The sequence below is a fragment of the Equus quagga genome, chromosome 15, assembly GCF_021613505.1.
Source record: "Equus quagga isolate Etosha38 chromosome 15, UCLA_HA_Equagga_1.0, whole genome shotgun sequence".
NCBI classification, from domain to species: Eukaryota; Metazoa; Chordata; class Mammalia; order Perissodactyla; family Equidae; genus Equus; species Equus quagga.
In genome coordinates, this window is record NC_060281.1 from 29,012,092 (window position 1) to 29,035,528 (window position 23,437).

The 23,437-nt window shown below is 39.4% G+C and overlaps 1 protein-coding gene across 6 annotated transcripts in view; it reads right to left on the minus strand.

Annotated features, from left to right (window-relative positions):
• Positions 1 to 23,437, minus strand: part of ANKS1A (ankyrin repeat and sterile alpha motif domain containing 1A) — a 178,301-nt gene that overhangs the window by 121,803 nt on the left and 33,061 nt on the right. The window lies entirely within an intron of this gene.

Sequence of the window (23,437 nt, forward strand, 5' to 3'; positions counted from 1 at the left end):
TGTCTTGTGCCACCTTCCCAAGCAGCAAGCACACAGTACTGGCACACAGTAAATACTCAAATATTTGTGGGGAGAGGGAAGAAGGGGAAAAGCCATGATGCTATTCTAGGTACCCTACAATAAATAAGACCCAGTCCCTGCCCTAAAGAACCTCGGAGATACAGAAACAAAAAATTATAATGCAATGTGATACGGGCTATAAAAGAACTGTGCAAATGCTAAGGGAGCACAGAGGAAGGCCTGAATGAATGGCACTGCATTAGCAAAAGGAATGAAAGGGCTTTGCAAACAGGGGGAAGAGTGTGTGATCGCACTGCAGCCAAGGCGATCTTTTAAAAACAGAGACTTCTCACCTTTCTGCATTCCTCATTCAGGGTCTTCTTTCCTAGAAGACCATGCTTCCTCCTGCCTCTTCCCCAACCCCCATTCCATCTGGCCTGTCAGCTCCTGTTCAGTCAACTCCTATTCAGCGCTGAGCAAAGCCCTCCTCCTCAGGGAGCTCTTCCCTTCCTTCCCAGGCCAGGCAGGGCTCTTCCTGAGCTCCTTGTAGAGCTCCTTGGACTTTGCCTTCATCACAATGATGTCAGTTTAGAGCTCTATATTTGTCATTATTTGATCGTCTTTCTCACTAGACCACAAGCAACTTAGGAGCAGATCCAAATGTTATGTTTACCACTGCATCCCCTCTGCCAAGAAAGCACTGCACCTGGCACATGCCAAGAGCTCGACAGGTAAGAGAACTCGACACCGACAGCATGAGGGGTCTAGCTTTTTAAAGAAAAGTATGATAAATTATTTCTTAGACTACAGAAACTATTTATAAGAACTCAAATATCCTCTGTCAAGTTATTTCTTGGGTAAAAAATAATGCACAAATTTTACTAAATATATGTGCAGACTCATACTCCTCTAAGATAATGTGTTACCTAGAAAGAAAAAGCAATGTTTCTTCTATTATTTAGTGAGTGAGTGTGTGTCTGAAGAAGAGCTTTTATGAATGATTTGCTCCCTGGCTTGTCAAAGTCCAGAGGCTTAACTGGGCTGAGATAGCAAGGCAAGACGCCTTAATTAGTCACATTTGGGAGCAAAGATGCCGCCACCTTAGGGAAACCATAAATCCTGGCTTATATCTATTGTCCTAGCATAATTATTAACAGCATCCTCGCCTGCACAATAAATTATGTGGTCACTTTACTCCATCTAGACTTTGAGACACTTTTCTTGGAATTTTGGGTCTAAAAGTCCTGGAAATAACAGCTAACATTAAATGTGTACTATGAGCCAAGTATTCTTTAAGTGGATTAAATAACTCACTATTTCTCACCAGAATCCTATAAGGGAAGCCTAGGAATTGACAAGTATGGAGGTGAATAACATACCCAAGGTCACAGAGCCAGAATGGGTGACACTGAGTTTAACTCCAAAATCTTAACCATTGTGCTATATACAACTTCTTGAAAACTTCTCTCTCCTCACTGTTTTCCTCATTCCTGAATAAGATGAATTCCCCATAGCTCATATTCTTTCATTTCCGCCCTGTTTCACATTCCCCACTCCTCATTCACTCTGTCTTGCTCCTTTTCTTTCTCTCCAAGGTCACAGGAAACCAATGTATGGTATGTAGCCTTCCATATGTTAGTATAGGCTTAGAAAAATACACCATTCTTACAGAAATGAGATCATACTCTACATACACTTATGCAGGTGCATTTTTCACTTCGTGTATCTTACGTGTTTTTCATGTCACCACATACACACTGGTCTCGTTCTTTAGAATGCTTGCCTCCCTTTAGATATTGCTGCCAAGTCCTTATATTTTAGATTCCAGTTTACAATTTCTTTTACATATGTTATCTCTTTTATTACATAAAACAACTCTCTCAGGGTAGGGATAGGGCAAGTAACATCTATGTATGTTCTAGGTAGGAAAGGGGTCGCAGAGGGAAATGAATAGCGATAGTTAACCAGAAGACTCCCATTAACATTTTCAGAAATCCAATTAGCTGACAGACTTTGTTACTTAAGGTAACTCTTGAAAGCGTCAATATTATAATGAAAGATACAAGTTGACTGAATGCACTTAATCTTAAGGTATTTAAGATGATTATTTTGTTGTTTTGAGGAAATCAAAATGACATAAAATTTCAACATAGAAATTAATACTACATGCAAAAGGAACAAACACCTCAAATGAAATTTATTATCAGACTCTAGGTCCTACCTATACCATATTTATTTCCTAGTGTACCAGGCACCATAGAGAAAAACAGTATTCTGAATGTGACTAATATGTAAGCTGAATGTCAAAGATCTAAACTTTTTTTCACACGTGCAACTGATCCACAAGTGAATCCTGGACTTGACACATACTAGCTGCAAAAGCTCTAGTAAATCATCTAACTTCTATATAACATGGAGATGTTACTTGCCCTATCCCTGCCCTGAGAGAGTTGTTTTATATAATAAAAGAGATAACATATGTAAAAGAAATTGTAAACTGGAATCTAAAATATAAGGACTTGGCATCAATATCTAAAGGGAGGCAAGCATTCTAAAGAACGAGACCAGTTGTATGCGGTGACATGAAAAACATGTAAGAAACACGACATGGAAAATGCACCTGCATAAGGGCATGTAGAGTATGATCTCATTTCTGTGAGAATGGTGTATTTTTCTAAGCCTATACTAACATATGGAAGGCTACATACCAAACTGTTAAGATTGATTACTGCTGGGGGTGAGGCATATAATACTTATGTAATAACACACCCACATACACCCCCCCCCCCCCCCCCCCCCAAACACACACACAAACTGAGACTCTCCTTGACCAAATCTTAGTCAGGCTCCTCCGAGCACTCTTTTCAATTAGGCCTTGAGTGTGGTCCCCATCCTGTCTTTGGCCTGTTGGGCCCAGTTTTAGCAAGAATCCGGTCAAGTGACTTTATCAAGAGTCCCCCCACACTTGATATCTGCGGTTCCTCATCCCCCGCCCCCCCCACCCCCGTGATGTCTAAGTCCTTGGCCTGCCTTTAGCGAGAATGCTGTTAGGCCTGTTTAGCAAGAATGCCCCTTCCCTTGATGTCTCCTCTTGGTCATTTCCCCTTCACTGACCCCCTCACCTGGCTTCTTGGCTACAAACCCCAACTTGTCCCTGTCATATTTGCAGTTTAGTCTGATCTCTCTCCCTCTTGTAATACTCCTATTGCAGTAGTCCTAAGTAAAGTCTTCCTTACTGTTTTAACAAGTGTCAGAACAACTTTTTCTTTAACAACACACATACACACTTTTTTTTTTTTTTTAAGGGAAGCCAGATCCATTCCAGAGAGATGGGCTTCTAGTTACGAGATTCTTAAGAGAGTTCTTTTAAGAAGCGGTTCTGGAGAAAAATTATTTCTGGGTTTGGCCTCATTTTTTAAAAACCTGTGGTCTTTGATTTTTCCAGCCTCTGGAGGATGAAAATCAATTATTCCCATTTGCTTCTGAATGGAGCTCTTCAATTACAGAGGCTAAGAATAAGCTTGCCCAAAAGACTGCAGTACCATCCCCAGGGGAGGGGACCAAACGGGTCAGTGATTTCAAAGGCTAGTGTATTTTAGAAGACGCTGCAGAAATCGTACAGAATGGTTATGTACCACTAGTTTAAGTCATGGTGAGGCTGGAGGAGGTGAATGAATCAGCTGGGAGTGACCAATCCCAGACAGTCTACATCCTAAAATAGTCTGTCCCTTCTCCATTTCCAAAGTCACTGCCTTACCCCGAAATAACCTCCAAAATGATCTTGACTACCTTAAGTCTCTGCTTCCATCAACAAAAAACACTCTATAATGTTGTCATTATTAACTTTCTAGAATGTGTATCCAATCAAGTTTTTCTCCTACAGAACTTCTGATGGCTCTCTCTTACCTATAGGACAAACTTCCTAGCCTGCCATGCATGCAGTAAGGATCCTCCCAAGCTACCCTGTGACCTTTTTGGTTCCCCCACTCTCACACTCCAATACACAGTCTGGATGCCAGGTTCCCATCTGTCCTTGTACGTGCTGTTCTCTCTGCTTCACCCCATCTTAATCTCTGTGAAATCTCAAACATCCTTCAGAACCCCAGGAAACGTCACCCCACTTTCCAGGCTGTATTAACTTTATCCATAGCTCTTCTTTATAGACTTCTATTTAAAACATTTACAAATTTCTCTTTATGTGTTTAGAACAAACTTGTTTCCTTCATCAGACAATGAGCTCAAGGGCAGGGGCCTTGTTTTATTCATCTCTCAATCTCCAGCACCTAAAACCACCTTGTCCAAAACCTTTACTTTATAGATGGGAAGATGAGACACAGTAAAGAGAAGGCACAGCTAGTAAATGGAACCGAGCCCTCCTGTCTCCCAGTGAAATGTTCTTTTCACTACACCACACACTAGGATAAATGCTCTTTACTTCCTCATGTGACACGTCCTCAGCTCTCTCCCTTAATCATCTTTCCTTCCCTTCATCTCTTACTTCTCTTCGTGAAGTGACCTACCAAGAGTCTGGAACATTCAGTCCAGCAGACAGATAAATACTCTAATTGCTAAGTCTCAGAGTCATTTTCCTAATAGATAAGTCTATAAATCTTGGTGTGAGGAATGGTCTGGAACTGTGAGGTCAGATGAAAAGAAAGGGGGTGAGGTGAAGTCTACGAGGTTTCCGCGGGCGCTACAGCACGCTGTGAGGACTGATGTGCAGCAAGTTAGCCCACCCGGGGCTAACCTCTGGCCTGCCTAGCATCCAGTGCCCGGCAAAGACTTCTTACTCAAGAGCCATCATTTACTCTGAACCAAGAGAGCCAGGATACGAGTAACCACCCCCTTCTCAGAACCACTTTACTAGTAACCTCCTCTCTGCTTTAGAGCGTGCTCCAAGCTCTATGCAATCAAAGTGACTTCCCCAAGCAGATTATTTCCTTTCTAAAAATTACATTCTGTTCTTGAAGGAAACATGGCAATTATTTCTGAAAATATACACTTACAGGTTAGACAGATCGAATTTTGCTGCCTTAAGCTTTTCTGTTTAAACAAATTTTTTAAAGTTATTTCTCCATAATTTAGTAAGCACTGTAGCCACTTAGTTGCAACTTCCCTTAGTGAAAACAGCTGAACTAGACACATTACTGTGGAAATTTCTTTTTTAAGTTGGTTTTAACTAAGTCCAGGTTTTTTCACTTTCTTTGTCTCTATTTGTAATATGTTTAAATTTAGCTTAATCCCAGAGCCTTTCTCGGGAACTCCACTGAGATCTGTATTTAATCAGCTTCCCAAATCTGCTCTATTTGCCAAATTCCTTTTCTAGCTTTCCCAAAAGACACCTAGTACCCTGCCCTTGGAGTCTGTCCAAAAATAAGCACTCACTTTGGATGACTAAGAACCTTGGCAAACAGCTGGCTAAAAACCAAGGCCAAGCTATGTATACCATCTACCAACTGAGGAATAAGAGACTTGACCAAGAAGGTCACAAAGGAGACAGGTTCCCAAACTGGAGGGCTTTCCCATAAGTAGCTTTTTGCTTCTCAAATTTTAAATGTACACGTCAAGAGGCAGCCATTTACAACAACCAAAACTCTAAATGGGGAGAAACATAGCTTCGTACATCAAAGAACAAAAGGAAAGCCCTACCATCTGCTGATGGCCGAGAGTATGAAGAAATCCAGAAGGTCTTTAATGAGTCTAATAGATGTTGTCTTCTAGAAGTACAATAGCCACAATAGAGAATCTACTATGTACTAGATATCACACTAGACACCTAACATACATTAGCCCTATTTGTCATACTTACAAACTTGAACATATTCAGAGAGATGAATGGAACATAGAAGTAGAGAGAGGTGAAGCCACTTGCCAAAGACACATAGCTAGCATGGGGAACCAGTATGCAAACCTGTTCTGCCTGACTCTTGAGTCTATATTACTCTCTTTACCACCTACCTCAACTAATAGTCTGGTAGATTTAAGTAATTGTTGTTTCATATAACCATTCTGTTAATGATGAAAGCCTTAAAGTCTATGGACTCTAAAAACTTCTAATCATATCTCTGTGTTAGCTCCTAATACTTATGCCTTTGTGCATATACTTTACCCATGGTTTTGCTTTATGTGATTTCAGTTACCTGTGGTCAACCATGGTCTGGAAACAGATGATCCTCCTTCTGACATACTGTCAGAAGGTCAATAGTAGCCTAATGCCACGTCACAACGTCTACATCAATCATCTCACTTCCTCTCGTCATGTAGGCATTTTATGATCTCACATCATCACAAGAAGAAGACAGGTGAGTACCATACAATACGATATTTTGAGAGAGAGAGAGAGAGACCACATTCACCTAACTTTTATTACAGTATATTGTTATAATTGTTCTGTTTTATTATTAGTTATTGTTGTTAATCTCTTACTGTGCTTAATTTATAAACTTTATCATAGGTATGTATGTATGTATAGGAAAAAACATAGTATATATAGGGTTCAGTACTATTTGCAGTGTCAGGTATCCACTGGGGGTCTTGAAGCTTATCCCCCGTGGATAAACGGGGACTACCATATAGCAATTATTGACAAAAATTTAGAGACTGACTCAAAGCCAAGACTTACTATGGCTCTAAACTGTAATATGAACTAAATACCACATTGCAAGCTGGTTCTTTGAAAAGATTAATACAACTGATAAACGTCTAGCTGGGCTGAAAAAAAAAAGAGAAGACACAAATTCTACTATCAAAAATGAAAGTGGGGTCATCACTACTGATTCCATGGACTTTAAAAGGATAATAAAAGAATATTATGAACAACTCTATGCCCACAAATTTGGTAACTTACATGAAATGAACCAATTCCTATCAAAATTCACACAAGAAGAAATACATCATCTGAATGAGTCTCTATCTATTAAAGAAATTGAATCAACAAATAATAACCTTACAAAACACAAAGCACCAGGCCCCAAAGGTTTCACTGGTGAATTCTACTAAACATTTAAAGAAGAAATTATACCAATTCTCTGCAATCACTTCCAGAACATAGAAGTAGCGGAAACATTTCCTAACTCATCCTATGAGGCCAGCACTACCCTAGCACCAAAACCTAACAAAGACATCACAAGAAAGGAAAATTACAGACTAGTATCTCTCATGGCATAGATGCAAAAATCTTCAACAAAAGACTACCTAATCAAATACAATAATGTATAAAAAGAATTATATCCCATGACCAGGTGGAATTTATTCCAGGTATGTAAGACTGATTCAACATCTGAAAATCAATTAATGTAATCTATCATGTCAACAGGCTAAAGAAGGAAAAATCACATGATTATATTAATATATGCAGGAAAAAACATTTGACAAAATCCAAAACCCATTCATGATAAAAATTCTCAGAAAACTAGGAATGGAGAGGAAGTTCCTCAACTTAATTAAAAAAAAAAAAAAAACTATAAATAAACCTCCAGCAAAGAGTATACTTAATGGTGACAAACTAGAGGCCTTCCCCCTAAGATCAGGGAGACAAGACAAGGATGTCCCCTTTCACCATCCCTATTCAACATCATACTGGAAGTCCTAGCTAATGCAACAAGAAAAGGAAATAAAAAGTATTCAAATTGGGCAGAAAGAAATAAAACTGTCTTTGTTCACAGATGATATGATTATCTACGTGGAAAATTCCAAAAAACAACAAAAAAACCTCCTGGAACTAAGAGATTATAGCAAGATTACAGACAAGGTTAGTATACAAAAGTTAACTGTTTTCCTATATACCAGCAATGAACAATTGGAGTTTGAAATTAAAAACACAGCACCATTTACATTAATTAGCACCCCAAAATAAAATACTTTAGTATAAATTTAACAAAATATGAACAAGATCTATTTGAGGAAAACTATAAAACTCTGATAAAAGAAATCAAAGATCTAAATAAATGGGGAGGTACTGCATGTTCATGGCTAGGAAGACTCAATTATTATGAAGATATCAATTATTCCCAACTTCAGCTACAGATCCAATACAATCCCATTCAAAATCCCAGCAAATTATTTTGTGGATATCAACAAACTGATTCAAAAGTTTATCTGGAAAGGCAAAAGACCGAGAATAGCCAACACAATACTGAAGGAGAAGAACAAAGTTGGAGGACTGACATTATCAGACTTCAGACTTATAAAACTACAATGATTGAGACAGTGCAGTATTGGTGAAAGAAAGTCAAACAGATGAATGGAACAGAACAGAAGGCCCAGAAATGGACCCACACAAATACAGTCAGCTGATCTTTGACAAAGGAACCAAGGTAAATCAATGGAGAAAGGATAGTCTTTTCAATAAATGCTGCTGCAACAACTGGACATCCACAAGCAAAAAAATGAATCTAGACACACACCTTACATCTTCCACAAAAATTAACTTAAAATGGATCATAGGCCTAAATGTAAAACACAAAACTGTAAAACTTCTAGAAGATAACATACGAAAAACATCTAGGTGACTTTGGGTTTGGCGATGATTCTATAGATATGACACCAAAAGCATGATCCGTGAAAGAAAAAATTGGTAAGTTGGACTTCAATAAAATCGAAAACTTCTGGCTCAGCCCAGTAGCATAGTGGTTAAGTTCGCACATTCAGCTTCGGCAGCCCAGGGTTCACAGGTTTGGATCCCAGGTGTGGACCTACACACCGCTCATCAAGCCATACTGTGGCCACATCCCACATACAAAATAGAGGAAGACTGGCACATATGTTAGCCCAGCAACATTCTTCCTTACCAAAAAGCAAAAACAAAAATTAAAAACTTCTGCTCTGTGAAAAACACCATTAAGAAAATGAAAAGACAAGCCACAGACTGGGAGAAAATCTTTGTAAAACACACATCTGATAAACAATGTGTATCCAAAACATGCACATAACTCATAACTCAACAATAAGAAAACAAACAACCCAGGATATAAAATCAATATACAAAAATTTGTTGTGTTTCTATACACTAATAACAAACTATGAGAGAAATTAAGAAAACAATCCCACTTACAACTGCATCAAAAAGAATCAAATACCTAGGAATAAATTTAACCAACGAGGTGAAAGACTTGTATACTGAAAACTATAAGACACTGATGAAAGAAACTGAAGAAGACAGAAACAAATGGAAAGATATTCCAAGCACACGGACTGGAAGCCCAAAGCAATCTACAGATTCAATGCAATCACCATCAAAATTCCAATGGCATTCTTCACAAAAAAGAACAAACAATCCTAAAATTTGTATGGAACCACAGAAGACCCCAAATAGCCAAAGCAATCTTGAGAAAGAACAACAAACCTGGAGGCATCACGCTCTCTGATTTCAAACTATATTATAAAGCTACAGTAATCAAAATAATATGAGATTGGTATAAAAACGCACACATAGATCAATGGAACAGAATAGAGAGCCCAAAAACAAACCCATGCATATGTGGTTAATTAATTTATGACAAAGGAGCCAAGAATATACAACGAGGAAAGCACAGTCTCTTCAATAAATGGCGCTGGGAAAACTAAACAGCCATATGCAAAAGAATGAAACAGGACTCCATCTTAAGACCATATGCAAAAATTAAACTCAAAACGGATTAAAGACTTGAATGCAAGACTTGAAACCATAAAACTCCTACAGGAAAACACATGAGGAAAGCTCCTTGACATTGGTCTTGGCGATGATATTTTTGGATCTGACGCCAAAAGCAAAGGCAACAGAAGCAAAAATAAACAAGTAGGACAACATCAAAGTAAAAACTTCTGCAAAGCAAAGGAAACCTCAAGAAAATGAAAAGGCAACCTACTGAATGGGAGAAAATATTGCCAAATCATTTATCTGACATGGGGCTAATATCCAAAATATGTAAGAACTCATACAACTCAATAGCAAAAAAATAAATAATCCAACTAAAACATGTGCTGAAGATCTGAACAGAGATTTTCCAAAGAAGATATGCAGATGGCCAACAAGTACATAAAAAGATGCTCAATATCATTAAGAACTGCAAATCAAAACCACAACGAAATATCACCTCATACATGTTAGAATGCCTGTTATCAAAAAAAGAAGAAATAACAAGTGTTGACGAAGATATGGAGAAAAGGGAACCCTTGTGCACTGTTGGTGGAAATGTACACTGCTGCAGCCATTATGGAAAACAGTATGGAGGTTCCTCAAAAAATTAAAAATAGAACTCCACTTCTGGGTATTTATCCAAAGAAAACATTAATTCAAAAAGATATATGCACCCCAATGTTCATTGCAGCATTACTTACAATAGCCAAGATATGGAAACAACCTAAGTGTCCATCAGTGGATGAATGGATAAGAAAATGTGGTGTGTATATACACACACACACACACACACAAAATGGAATATTATTCAACCATAAAAAGAAGGAAATCTTGCCATTTGCAACAACATGGATGGCACTAGAGGGCATTATGCTAAGTGAAATAAGTGAGGCAGAGAAAGACGAATACTGTATGACCTCATTTACAAGTGGAATCTACCAAAAAAAACCCCAAAAACTAAGCTCATAGATACAGAGAACAGATTGGCAGTTGCCAGAGGCAGGGGTGGGGGAGTGAAGAGTAGGCAAAATGAGTGAAGGGAGTTAAAAGGTACAAATTTCCCGTTATAAAATAAATAAGTCATAGGGATGTAATGTACAGAATGGTGGCTATAGTTATAATACTGCACTGCATATTTGAAAGTTACTAAAAGAGTAGATCTTAAAAGTTCTCATCACGAGAAGAAAAAAAATTTTTGCAACTATGTACGGTAACAGACGTTAACTAGACTTTTTGTGATAATCATTTCATAATGAATATAAATACTGAATCATGTTGTACACCTGAAACTAATATGTTATATGTCAATTAAACATCAATTCAAAATGAAGAAGAAAGAAAACAACCTAATTTAAAAATAGTCAAAAGATCTGAACAGACATCTTACCAAAGAAGATATACAGATGGCAAAGAAGCGTATGAAAAGATGCCCAATATCCTATGTCATTAGGAAGTGCAAATTAAAACAACAGTGAAATACCACTACATACCTATTAGAATGGCTAAAATCCAAAACACACCACCAAATGCTAACAAACATGTGGAGCAGCTAGACTTTCATTCATTGCTGGTGGAAATGCAAAGTGAAACAGCCACTGTGAAAGCTAGTTTGGCAGTTTCATACAAAGCTTAATATAGGCTTACCATATGATCCAGTAATCACTCTCCTAGTATTTACTCAAACGAGCTGAAAATTTATGTCCACACAAAAACCTGCACATGAACGTTTACAGCAGCTTTATTCATAACTGCCAAAACTTGGAAGCAACCAAGATGTCCTTCAACACATAGATGGATAAACAAACTGTGGTACATCCGGACAATGGAATATTATTCAGCAATAAAAGAAAATGAGCTATCAAACCAAAAAACACATAGAGGAACCTTAAATGCATATTACTAAGTGAAAGAAGCCAGTCCGAGAAAGCTACATACTGTATGATTCCAATAAATGAAATTCTGGTAAAGGTAAAACTAGAGAAACAGTAAAAAGATCAGTAGTTGCCAGAGGTCAGGGTGTGTGGAGGAGGGATTAAGAGATGAAACACAGGGCATTTTTAGGGCAGTGGAACTACCCTATATGATATTATAATGGTGGAAACATACATTATGCATCTGTCAAAACCCACAGAACTGTACAACACAGAGTGAACCTTAATAGATTTTAGTCAATAATAACATATCAATCTTGGTTCATCCATTATAACAAATGCACCACACATCAATAATAATACCACATATCAATATGTTAATAATAGGAGAAACTGTGGGGGTGACGCAGGGAAGGGGTATATGGGAACTCTCTGTACTTTCTGAGCAATTTTTCTATAAACCTAAAATTGCTCTAAAAAAATTAAGCCCATTTAAAAAATCCCAGACTGCCTAAAAATGAACACTAATGTCAGAAATAACAAAGTACAACGTATAAACCAAAACATGGGAAGAAAAAAACCAGCATCAGGATGAAAAGAGGCACAAACCAAGAGGGTGGCACAGTTTAAATACAAGTCAAGATTCTAACTTTCCATCCTCTGCCTGCAGGCTTCAGCTCTCAACTGAGGGATCAGGCTAAGAGAAGTGGGGGCAATGATACAAAATCAAAATATTACGGAGATAAAAGAAACTGTAGAGATCTCCCACCCGCTCACTTACTCTTTAGATTTGGAGCACAAAACCTAAATGTTTAAACTCCTATTTTAGCTCTTAGAAGCCAAGAGATCACATCTCTTTTAAGTTACTAACCTCAATTCTAGACCATAAACCCAAGAGAGTATTTGAGCTCTGGCCACTTGTGATGACTGTTCATGGCAAATCTCCAATTACTCTGTCATGTACTGCTAAGTCACCAGTTGCTCTAGAGAGCTGGTAAAATGGAGAAAAATTTCCCTTGGAATCTAGTCTCTCAAAGAAATGGGGGAATGCCAAAGTGTGGTCTAGTGCTCAGAAGACACCAAAATATTTTAATTGGAGGATGATATGAGAAATTCCACCTGGCTACTAAGTACCCTCAAAGGACTATGAAAGAGAGGGAACATAACAAACTCCACAAACTGAAGGCAACCACGGAGCTTACAGCCCCTCTGTATGCAAATTTCTCAAGGTTACAACTAGGACAATGTTACTGAGAATCTACTATTTTATAGGCTAATGATATTTTCAACCTCTAATAATGTATCACTTCTAACAACCACAACCACTACACTGAGAACAGCTCCTAGACGTGCTGGATCTCAATTCAATTTCCTGACTCCACCCAGTGTGTAGTCAGTGCCATTCCTAGCACAAGTTAGACCGAGTCCGTCTCAAGTTTCTCAGGCCAGGTCACACTCTCTGCTGCTTTGTGACATCTCTGAAATGTCTTTAAAGAAGGAACAGCTGTCAATTTTAAGGACTGACTAAAGTTACACCAGGAATGTCAGAAGTGCTGAATATCAGAGAATCTGATGTACCCATTAACAGATTAAAGAAAAACCATATATTCCTTTCATTAGATATAAAATATTTGATGATTCAACATTCATTCACGGTAAAAAAAAACACACACACACACACAAAACACTCAATCAACTAATGTCAATAATATATTAAATGAAAAAAGTTGCAGATTATGTATTATCATCAAAACAAAAATGGAATAAATTTGCCTAAGCATGGAAAAAAATCTGAAAAAAAATAGGTAAAACTCCTGGAGGGATTGAAGGAAGGGGCACTATAGATTTTTATATTGTCTGACTTTCTCTATCCTGAGGATGTATTATTTTAATAATTTTAAAATATTTTTGTCTTAGAAAAGTTAGAATCAATAGCACCTAACCTTGGCTCATTTAATTCTATATCAAACATATAGAAAAGACCGTCGATTAAGAATCATCAGAAAAAATATTTCTCAGTTGTACAGACTGACCCAAATTAAATCATCTCTCATTTCCATTTTGCCTCCAATTTCTCATCATCGCCATATGTGTCACATGCAGACTCCCCTAGGTGCCTCAAGGATAAAGGTCATATCAAGTATATTGCCCTGAACACTCTGCACATTGATTAAAGATATTTTTCAAGAGAAACAATGTGAAACAGCACATTCCAGGCTTCTTGGATCCATCTTCAGGTCAGTGAACTACACTGGTCAACTCAAGAGTGCTCAGCGAGATAAGGAATGTATAATTAATCTTTTCATTATCTTCCAAATTTATGGGCAGTTGTTTTCCAGAGCTCACTATGTGGAATCTCACTTTAGAGACACAAAGTACCCATCAGACAGTGCAAAATACACTCTGTTCTTAAAAACCACGTAGCTGTTTATCTTGTGACTATTCTTGTCTCAAAAGACAACTGAATAGTCCCTAAGAAGTCAAGTCTGGAAATGAAAGCATTAGTGGCCATCTAATCAGGACCAAGATGACTGAAACTCATTATGCTTGCACCACAGTATTTCCTCCACAGCCTGCTCAACTGGCCTCAACCACGGCCCACAAGGGCTGGGAGCAGCAGCCATATTTCTTCGATGAGCAAGATATGCAAAGACCACAGAAACAGAAAATGGTCCTGACTCTTCAAGCTTGCTGTGGCTGATTTTTGCACCATCATCTACTTTGCAGATATTTCTTCTAAATAGAATGAGGAACCCATTAACAAATATGAATAAGTGAAACCATTAACCATATGAATAAGTGAAAAGCATTAACTGTCCTTAGCATATTCCCAAACACTTTTTATTTCTGATAACTTGAAAGCAATTAGCAGAAGGCAACTAAATACTTCATCACAGTGCATATCATACATAACACTGCCAAGACAAACTGGACTCATTCATGATAAAAATATTTACCAAATGTATACTGCAACCTAGGTGTCCACTAAAATCAACAAGGTCTGCAAGCAAATTCCACAAACCTGACGAAACATACAGGATTAAATTAAGTAAGTTTGTTGAGCAGACTTGTGAAACCACTCCAGTAAGGTGTTGAAGAGACTTCATTCCCCTGTCTGCAGGAGGCATGCTTTCGGATTCGTTCCATCCCAAGAGGTAAACGGCCTGCTCTCCCGTGACAGCTCTGCTAGTGATTATCTGTAAGCCTGTCTACTGCAAATGTTAGAGTTAGGGAGCTCATTTGGCTGCGGATCAAGGCTACCTTTGTCAGCTGTCAATCACCTTTATTGGTAATAAAAATGAGGTTTCTATCCCCATCTGTCTGATTCTATGTGTATTTCATTCTCTTTTTAATCATTTCAGAAATAACTAAAGAGAGGTAGTTTAAGTGGATCCCTTACACCTCATAAAAGGTACCTCCGAAAGAACCTAAAATGAGTGCTCCAAGCCCTTAGATAATCTACAATCAAATGTTTTTAAAACAAAAATCCATAATTCTCAGGACAACCAGTTAACACCGTAACTATTTACGAGATGAGTTTCAAAGATATACTTGTTTGTCAGACTCTTCCAAATTCAGAGGGGAAAAAACATAAAAAAACAAGAAAGTAGGAACCATTGGGGTATCCCAGAAGTCAGAAAACAAAACTAAGTAAAAAATAAAAATTCAAATATGACAGAAATGCACTTACGAGGGAGAGGGATGGAAGAATAAGTGTGTTATGTTATGTGCACAGCACAGACCACAACCATGAGAGGCATGTGACAAACATTTGTCTACTGAGGGGCAAATGTGTACGTACGTGAGGAACAGGATGATTTGTGCCAGGGCAGGGACAATGACACAGGCCTTTTCCACAAAGCAATTTCACCCCATTCCTCAAGGGAGAAGACAGCTCTCTTTGGGGAAGATATTGGAGACCTCCCCTGCACTCAACTCTAAAAAAGCCTAAATAAGATTGATTTTTTTTTATGGGCCAGTTGAACAGGCCTAAAAGGATTTTTCCCAATCTCCTTGATGCCTGAAATTCTTCTAAGAAAAAGAAAAGTCTTTTAAACTGCAATTAGAAATAAATGGCTTAAAATGTGTTTAAAATGGTTGAGAAGTAATGCATTTGCTATGATTACATTTTATTTAGTTATTGAATAAATGGCATCAGAGTCACCTTAGATTAGATGGAAGGATGGAGAAGGGAACAGGAGGTCAATAGGTGCCTTATGGGAAGAGAGGTCACCATAGGGGGAGGTGTAGGTTAGGGTAGGAGAGAAGGATGTAAAACCGTCATTTAAAACGATGATGTACTAGAAAATTCAATGACAAAGGCAAGTGCCCCTGATACATATTGGACCAAGTTACAGAACGGTAAAGGCTATGAGGTAATTGACTTAATTCAGCCCCTAGCCTTGTCCTAATAAGTTTCCCCACTATGGACACCATAAAGACTGCTGTCAGATTAATTTCTCTAAACCCAGAGTCTGATCATGACTAGGCCACTCCAAAATCTTCAGTGGCACCCCTCATCCTTCAAAATGAGGTCAAAACGACTCAGCGAAGGATTGATAACTTGTGTGGTCCGGCTACAACTTATTTGTGCCAATCTTATTTTTCTCTTTACTACTTTACACCCATTGATTCAGCAACATTGAGCTTTCCTTCAAATATGCACAGCCTCTTCCACTTCAATGCTTTGCTCATCTGCCTCTCTTCCCAGACTGCCCCATGCCTCAAGTCTGTTCCTGCTTCAAAGGCTACAGCCTCCATTATAGCTTCTCTGGTCCTCAACTCACAGAACAACTGCTTTGTTGTTTTTTATGTTTTTTCCCCTCTGTGTCTGTGGTAGGCCACGTGTCAGGCACTCTGCTAAAGCTTTGCCTAAATTATTTTGTTTCCCTTCACAACCACCCTGTGAAGTATGTACTTATTATCCCCATATACCAGATGAAGAAACTGAGTCTTAGAGAAATAAAATAACTTGTCCAAGGGTCCTACAATAAGTACTAAACCAGGATTTCAATCCAGGCACTCTGACTCCAGAGCTCAAAGCCATAACCATCATGCCTTTCAGTACTACATATCCAGAAGGACTCTCCTCTCCTCCGAACTTCCATTGTACTTTACCTGTTTACACTATTTAATAATAGGGTAAAAAGTGATGTGACATGTACGTATCCATACGCATACATACGCAAGTATACATATGTATGTACGTGATATGTATGTAGGTGTCCTTCTAGACTCTAAGGCACTTGAGATCAAGGTCCATCCAGGTGAGATCCATCTTTGTAAGTGCTTGGTATCCAGTATAGTGCTTGCACATAGTAGATAGTGGATAAAACGTTTGATGAATAAATGAAGCTACTTATGAGTCTTATGCTTTGTTTTATAAAATAAAGTAGTTTTTTAATAAAAGTTTGGCTGCCAAGGAATTTACTTATCTAGGTGTCAGGAGGGACGTATTTCACATTAATTGATAGCAATGAGGCCATTAGTGTTGGGGATGGAGTGAATGAACAATGAGGGAACTGAATATCCTTAAAAGCTATCATTTCTATTAAAATGTATTACAGACTTCTTACAGGAATTAGAAACTCAGGGTTGGTCTGAAATTATGGTAGTGCTTTGACCATTAAGGAAGGAAATACAGGGGCCAGCCCGGTGGAGCAGTGGTTAAGTGCACACGTTCCACTTCGGCAGCCCAGGGTTCACTGGTTCAGATCCTGGGTACGGACATGGCACAGCTTGGCAAGCCATGCTGTGGTAGGCGTCCCACATATAAAGTAGAGGAAGATGGTCACGGATGTTAGCTCAGGGCCAGTCCTCCTCAGTAAAAAGAGGAGGATTGGCAGCAGTCAGCTCAGGGTTAATCTTCATCCAAAAAAAAAAAAAAAAAAAGGAAGGAAATACATTCTAAGCACTGGGACAACCTGGCAAAAGGCCTGCAATGGAAGCAAATGAACGGTTGAAGGGGTACATGAATTTTTTTTCTCTTGGCCTGGAAAAAATATAGATAACTGGATGTCAAGGTAATGACTTCAATACCATATCCTAAGCCATCAACAGCTGGAGGTCCTTCACCAGCCTCTCAATGACAGTCACAGACTTGCGTGCTCCCACCTGCCGCAGAGGCAACAGGGGTTCTTCAGAGGCACCCTTCAGCAGGGAAGAATGGCACAGTCAGTACCTTATACTCTCCTGAATCTCTACCTCTAGGGCAGCAGAGCACATTCTACTTCTGCAGCCACCTTGGCATGAATTCCCTCACTGGAGGGAAGGGTTCGCTGACATGATAGGTACTCCCTCAGTGCACGCTGCAGATTAGGGAGCGCTGAGCACTCTAAAACAAGTTCTGAAGCCCCTTTACCAGTTGCTAGGGACGTGCTAATCCCATCACCTCTTCACCAAGAGAGGATTTTAAGTAAGTAACTTGCACCTTCTTTCTTTCAAGGTTCTCCTTACACGGTTTGTGGCCAGAGATATTTAGGAAGTATCAACAACGCTTTCAATATTAAAATGCTCGTGTGTATTTTACCCAGTGGGGCTTTTAACAACATATATTAATTTAAAATGTTTATGCCTTCAGGATTTGGTTTAAAGATCAGAGACAACGAAAGCCACAGCAAGAGGAGCCCAAATTTAAGCAGTTTCCTTTCTCATGTTCAAGCACAGACAAAAACGTCCAACAATGTCTGTCAGCAAGTCACGGCTCTGCATCTGATCTCAGCAGTTTTTAATGCAAAGTAACACCAGGGCAGTCCCACTTCTCATTCAGAAGATGGGGCATTAAAACATATAAACGAGCCCAGCCCTGTGCAGAGAAACACGAAAACAGTCAAATCTCCTAAGCATGTCCAAAGGACAAAACTCAAAAGATTTTCTTATATTAGAGTGAATGTGAATGGCCTCATGTGGCCACTGCTCTAAGAAAGGAAATAAAAACAGACGAAAGGAGAAATCTGAGCAGCCTAGTGTTTGAAGTAACTAAAAACAGTGATCCGCAGCACTCTGATAAAATAAAATGAGAAGGAAGAAAAGGGGATGAGGTTAGGATGGGGGGTAGGGGAAAGAGAGGGGAGTAAGACAAGATTGTTTTAGCTGAGATGTAGACACTTTTTTTCTTCAAATGCCTTAGCCAAAAGAAACAGGTTTCACATGTGTAAGAGAAAGGGAAGCTTGGTTCAGAGCCAACTTGTCATGAAGCCCAGTTTCCAACACTTACTAAGAGGCAAAGTTGCAAGGATTTTTTTCTTGCATGAGGTTCCAGGGGAGGGGATATAGGGAAGACCCCTGAGCTACACGCAAATACAAATAAGAAAATGGACAATAACTAGACAAGATCCTTGAGTAAGGCCAAAATAATTTAAAGCTAACCAAGCTCTAGGCAGAGTCCAAAGACTTCAGTAAATAAAAAACCAGTTTCACCCAGCATTTTAAGTATCCTCAGAATTAAAATGAGGGCTTCCTTCCTCAAAAACTCCCTGGAAAATGCTTCAATTTATAAGTAGAGTAAAAGAAAAAACAAAAGCTTTCAACTCTCCAATACACACAGTCACCTGGTGGGTTCTTCCATTCTTCTCCCTTTCTCCAAGTTAGTCCTCTGAATACCGCGGTATACTAGGCTAGGGCCACAATTTCTGGAATAACAGCCATAAATTATCAGCTATTGACTGCCACATTAAGAAAACCCCACAATATCCTCAAATGAAAATAATGTTTAATTGCATTAATTTCCATCTAATTCATTAGTATTTTTTTAAAGCCATTAGCCCTGCAAACTCTTTTGAAAGATGTCAGGCAAACTCACAAAAGGGTAGGAAGAAACCAGACACTGGTATATCAAAGAAAGTCAAGTGTTTGAAGGAAGGGCAGTTGCTTCCAGAACATGTATAAATCCAAAACAGCCTTCTTCCTGTCGCTCTATGCATGACCCCCTCTGCCACCTTGCATTTAAAACGTTTTTAAGCTTCCATTTTTAATAGCTGACTTCAAACAAACACATTTAACCAATGACATTTAGTCTACAAAAACAGTGATGGAATGATAAGTGACATAAAATTCCAGACTGCCAAGCAAAACTTTCAAAAAGGAACCACTCTTTTAACTCAACAATAAAAAGACAAATAACCCAATTCGAATATAGCCAAAGCATTTGAAATAATCTCTATCCAAGGAATACATACAAACGGTTAATAAGCACATGAAAAGTTGCTTAATATCATTAGCCATGTGGGGAACGTAAACCAAAAATCATTTTATACCTGCTAGGATGGCTAAAATAAAATACACAATAACAAGTGTTAGCGAGGATGTGGGAAAACTGGCATCCTTATACATGTGGGATTGCAAAATGGTGCAGCCATTTCAGAATACAACTTGATAGGTCCTCAAAAAGTTAAATACAGAGTTACCATATAACTCAGCAATTCACTCCAAGAGAAATGAAGGAAGGGTCGGCCCAATGGCGTAATGGTTAGGTCCACATGCTCCATTTAAGCAGCCCGGGGTTCACAGGTTCAGATCCCACGTACGGACCTACACGCTGCTCATCAAGCCATGCTGTGGCAGCGTCGCCCATACAAAATAGAGGAAGACTGGCACAGATGTTAGCTCAGCAACAATCTTCCTCACCAAAAAAAAAGGCAGGGGGCAGGGGGGAGAGACTAAGGCAGAGTTGAGGCTAGAACTGAAATCAAAGCCTAATCCCATGCCAGATCCTCTGGTCTCTCTCTGTATCGTAAAATGTGTCAAAACCACCCCAAAGTCATGCAGCTGGTTGGTGGGGGCCTCTGCCTCTAACAGTCCACCTCGTCCCTTCTCCAGAGGCGATCAATTGTTTTAAGGTATCCCTCTCTTGTATCTGCAATATATGTTCACTAATCTTTGCATGTGGAAAAGGCCAGTCACACACTTATTAATCTTCTACTATTCCGGGCTTCTTACTCAACTATTTTGCTGCCCTTTAACTCTTTGGAAATGACCATAACAGAAAGGAGTGTTATTTATTGAGTCAACCCATATGTCCATCTGGTGGTGGATTTTCCCAGGCTTGCTCGTAGATTACAGGGTACTTTCCCAGATGAAGGAAAGAGGACTTGGCAAGCTGGCTTCACCCCTTGCCCCTGGTTGGAAGAGACTGGTTGGAAGAAAAGGTACAGCAGGTCCCCACTCTAACGATCTTGAGTCACTCAGGTTTTATAAGGTACCTCTTAAGACCTGGTGGCTCCACGAATTAATGCCATTTGTAGGGAGTCAAACAAGCATAAGGGGAGGAGGCAGGGGCTCTTCTAAACAAAGATAATCCTTGCTTTTGAGAACACTCAAAGCTAAGAAAGCATGAAGGTCCGAGATCGAAAATAGCTTTTATTGACATAAGCATAAAACTCTTCCCTCAACCAAAGTAATAAGGAAGAAGGGTCATTTCTGATGGGCAGCTTACCAACCAGGAAGGGAACTTGGCTACATTGGTGACCACGATCATGGGAATGAGGCAAAATGATACTTCTTCAGAGATATTCCTAAATTTGCAAAATTGTAGTTAATTTCCATGAGAGGAAATTGTACAAAGGCAGAAAAACTGGCTTCATCAGAGACAGGCAGGGAGGAAAGCCAAAGCAAATGAGAGCCTTCCACAGGTCATCTCGATCACTCCTAATGCAATTATGTGTGGCAATGTTAGCATCCTCACTTTACAAAAGGAATCTGGGATTTAGAAGAATTAAACAGCCTGCCGAGATCACACAGAGAGAGTATGTGGCAGGGCTGGAGTCTGAACCCTCTTCTGCTGGACTCCACAGGCTGGGCTAGTAACGCCCCATGGGCCATCCATTCACCTTCCTTCTCACAGAGGCTTTCCTCTCTCCATTCCTTTCCTGTGCTTTACCTACTTACATTGTTGGCCCTCCAAACACAGCCCAGGAGAGATGCACCTACCACCTCTTTGCTAAATCCTTCCCCCAATGAGTAATGAGAAAAGAGTAAAGATTAATATTATGAACAAAATTATGGGGGCTGGCCCCGTGGCCGAGTGGTTAAGTTGGCGCGCTCTGCTGCAGGCAGCCCAGTGTTTCGTTGGTTAGAGTCCTGGGCGCAGACATGGCACTGCTCATCAAACCACGCTGAGGCAGTGTCCCACATGCCACAACTAGAAGGACCCACAACAAAGAATATACAACTATGTACCAGGGGGCTTTGGGGAGAAAAAGGAAAAAATAAAATCTTAAAAAAAAAAAAACAAACACAAAATTATGAAGGGGCCGGCCCAGTGGTGCAGCGGTTAAGTTCGCACATTCCGCTTCGGCAGCCTGGGGTCCGCCGCCGGTTCAGATCCCCAGCGTGGACACGGCAACGCTTGACAAGCCATGCTGTGGTAGGCATCCCACATGTAAAGTAGAGGAAGATGGGCATGGATCTTAGCTCAGGGCCAGTCTTCCTCAGCAAAAAGCACCTGGAAGCAGATGTTAGCTCAGGGCTAATCTTCCTCAAAAAAAAAAAATTACGAAGATTCCCACGGACTGGGAGAGTTTAGGATCATCAGGAAACAATCACATCAGATGTGGAAACCAATTTCCTGTGCTGGAAACTACCCACTGATTGGTGTAATAGGAAGACCAAACTTTTTATTCAGTTAAAATCAGTCTTTTAGAATCCAAAGTGAGGGAGGAGGGAGGGGAAGATAGCTATTGATGAAAGGGAACTAAAAAGAAAAACTGCATTCATGAATTTCAGAAGTCATACAACAGGAACATGGAGAGTAATCCAGAGCTATAGGGGAAAAACATAGGATAAGAGTAAGTCTAATAGACTGGCACTTTTTAGGGGTTTGGGTCTCAAAACTAAAAGTAATGGTTAACCAGTACGAACTTAACAATAAAGAGAGAGGCAAATATTTCAAAAGGATAAAGAAACAAGAACACAAAATTTTAAGCAAAGCGGCAGATGGCTAAATATTCCAGTCACAGTGATGAAAAACAAAACTGCCCCACTAGGATAGATATCTAGATGGTAAGGCAAGCCAAATCACTCACTGAGCACATATGCAGATCTGCTCGAGAAAAATGGGAGTCTTTCCAGGCAGATAGCTGCTACACAAGAAAATCAAACATAGCTAGAATATATTTATTCATCTATTAGAATCTTATCAAGTCCCTACCATGCAAGGTACTTTTGCTTATGAGAATCAAAAGTACGTGAAATCTATCAAAGAGGCTTAAATGAGACCACCACCACCACCGCCGCCACCACAAAGCATTGGTTTAAAACAGGTGTTGAAAAATGTACTGAAGCATAATGAAAAAAAATATTGAAAGCCTTCTAGTACTAATATTTCTGAGAATTTACTACATTCCAGATATTATTTTAAGCGCTTTTCTGTAAAACCGTTATGGAGACAGGAATTATCTTTATTTTGTAGAGGAGGTTATATAATTAGCCCAAAACCCCACCGCCACTAAATTCTAGACTTTACAAAAACTGTCTTACTTCCTCATGATGAGTCTTACCTACATCACACAGATTTAGAAACTGAGGCTCAAAGAGTTAAGTGACTTGCCCAAGGTCACACAGCTAATAAGTGGGTAGCAGTGTTCAGACCAGGTCTATAGAACTCAAAAAAGCATCTGCTCCCTCTAATGTAACCACGGGATACTCCTAAAACAAATTCTTCAGTAGAACTAAAAAGAGGGGACAGAAAATGCCATCTTAAAAATGGTGGCTCAAGTTAACTGAAGGGAGACCGTGAAACAAGGTGATTAAGAGCAGGGGCCCTAGAGCCGGCCTGCCAGGATTCAAATCCCACCCACAATATTAGGTGTGCAAGCTCCTTAACCATGCTGTGCCTCAGTTTCCTCATCTGTAAAACAAGATAACAATTGTAGCCTCCTCATAGGGGTTGTTGTGAAGATTAAATGAGCCAGTAATCAGAAAGAATTAGAACAGTGTCTGACACAAAGCAATG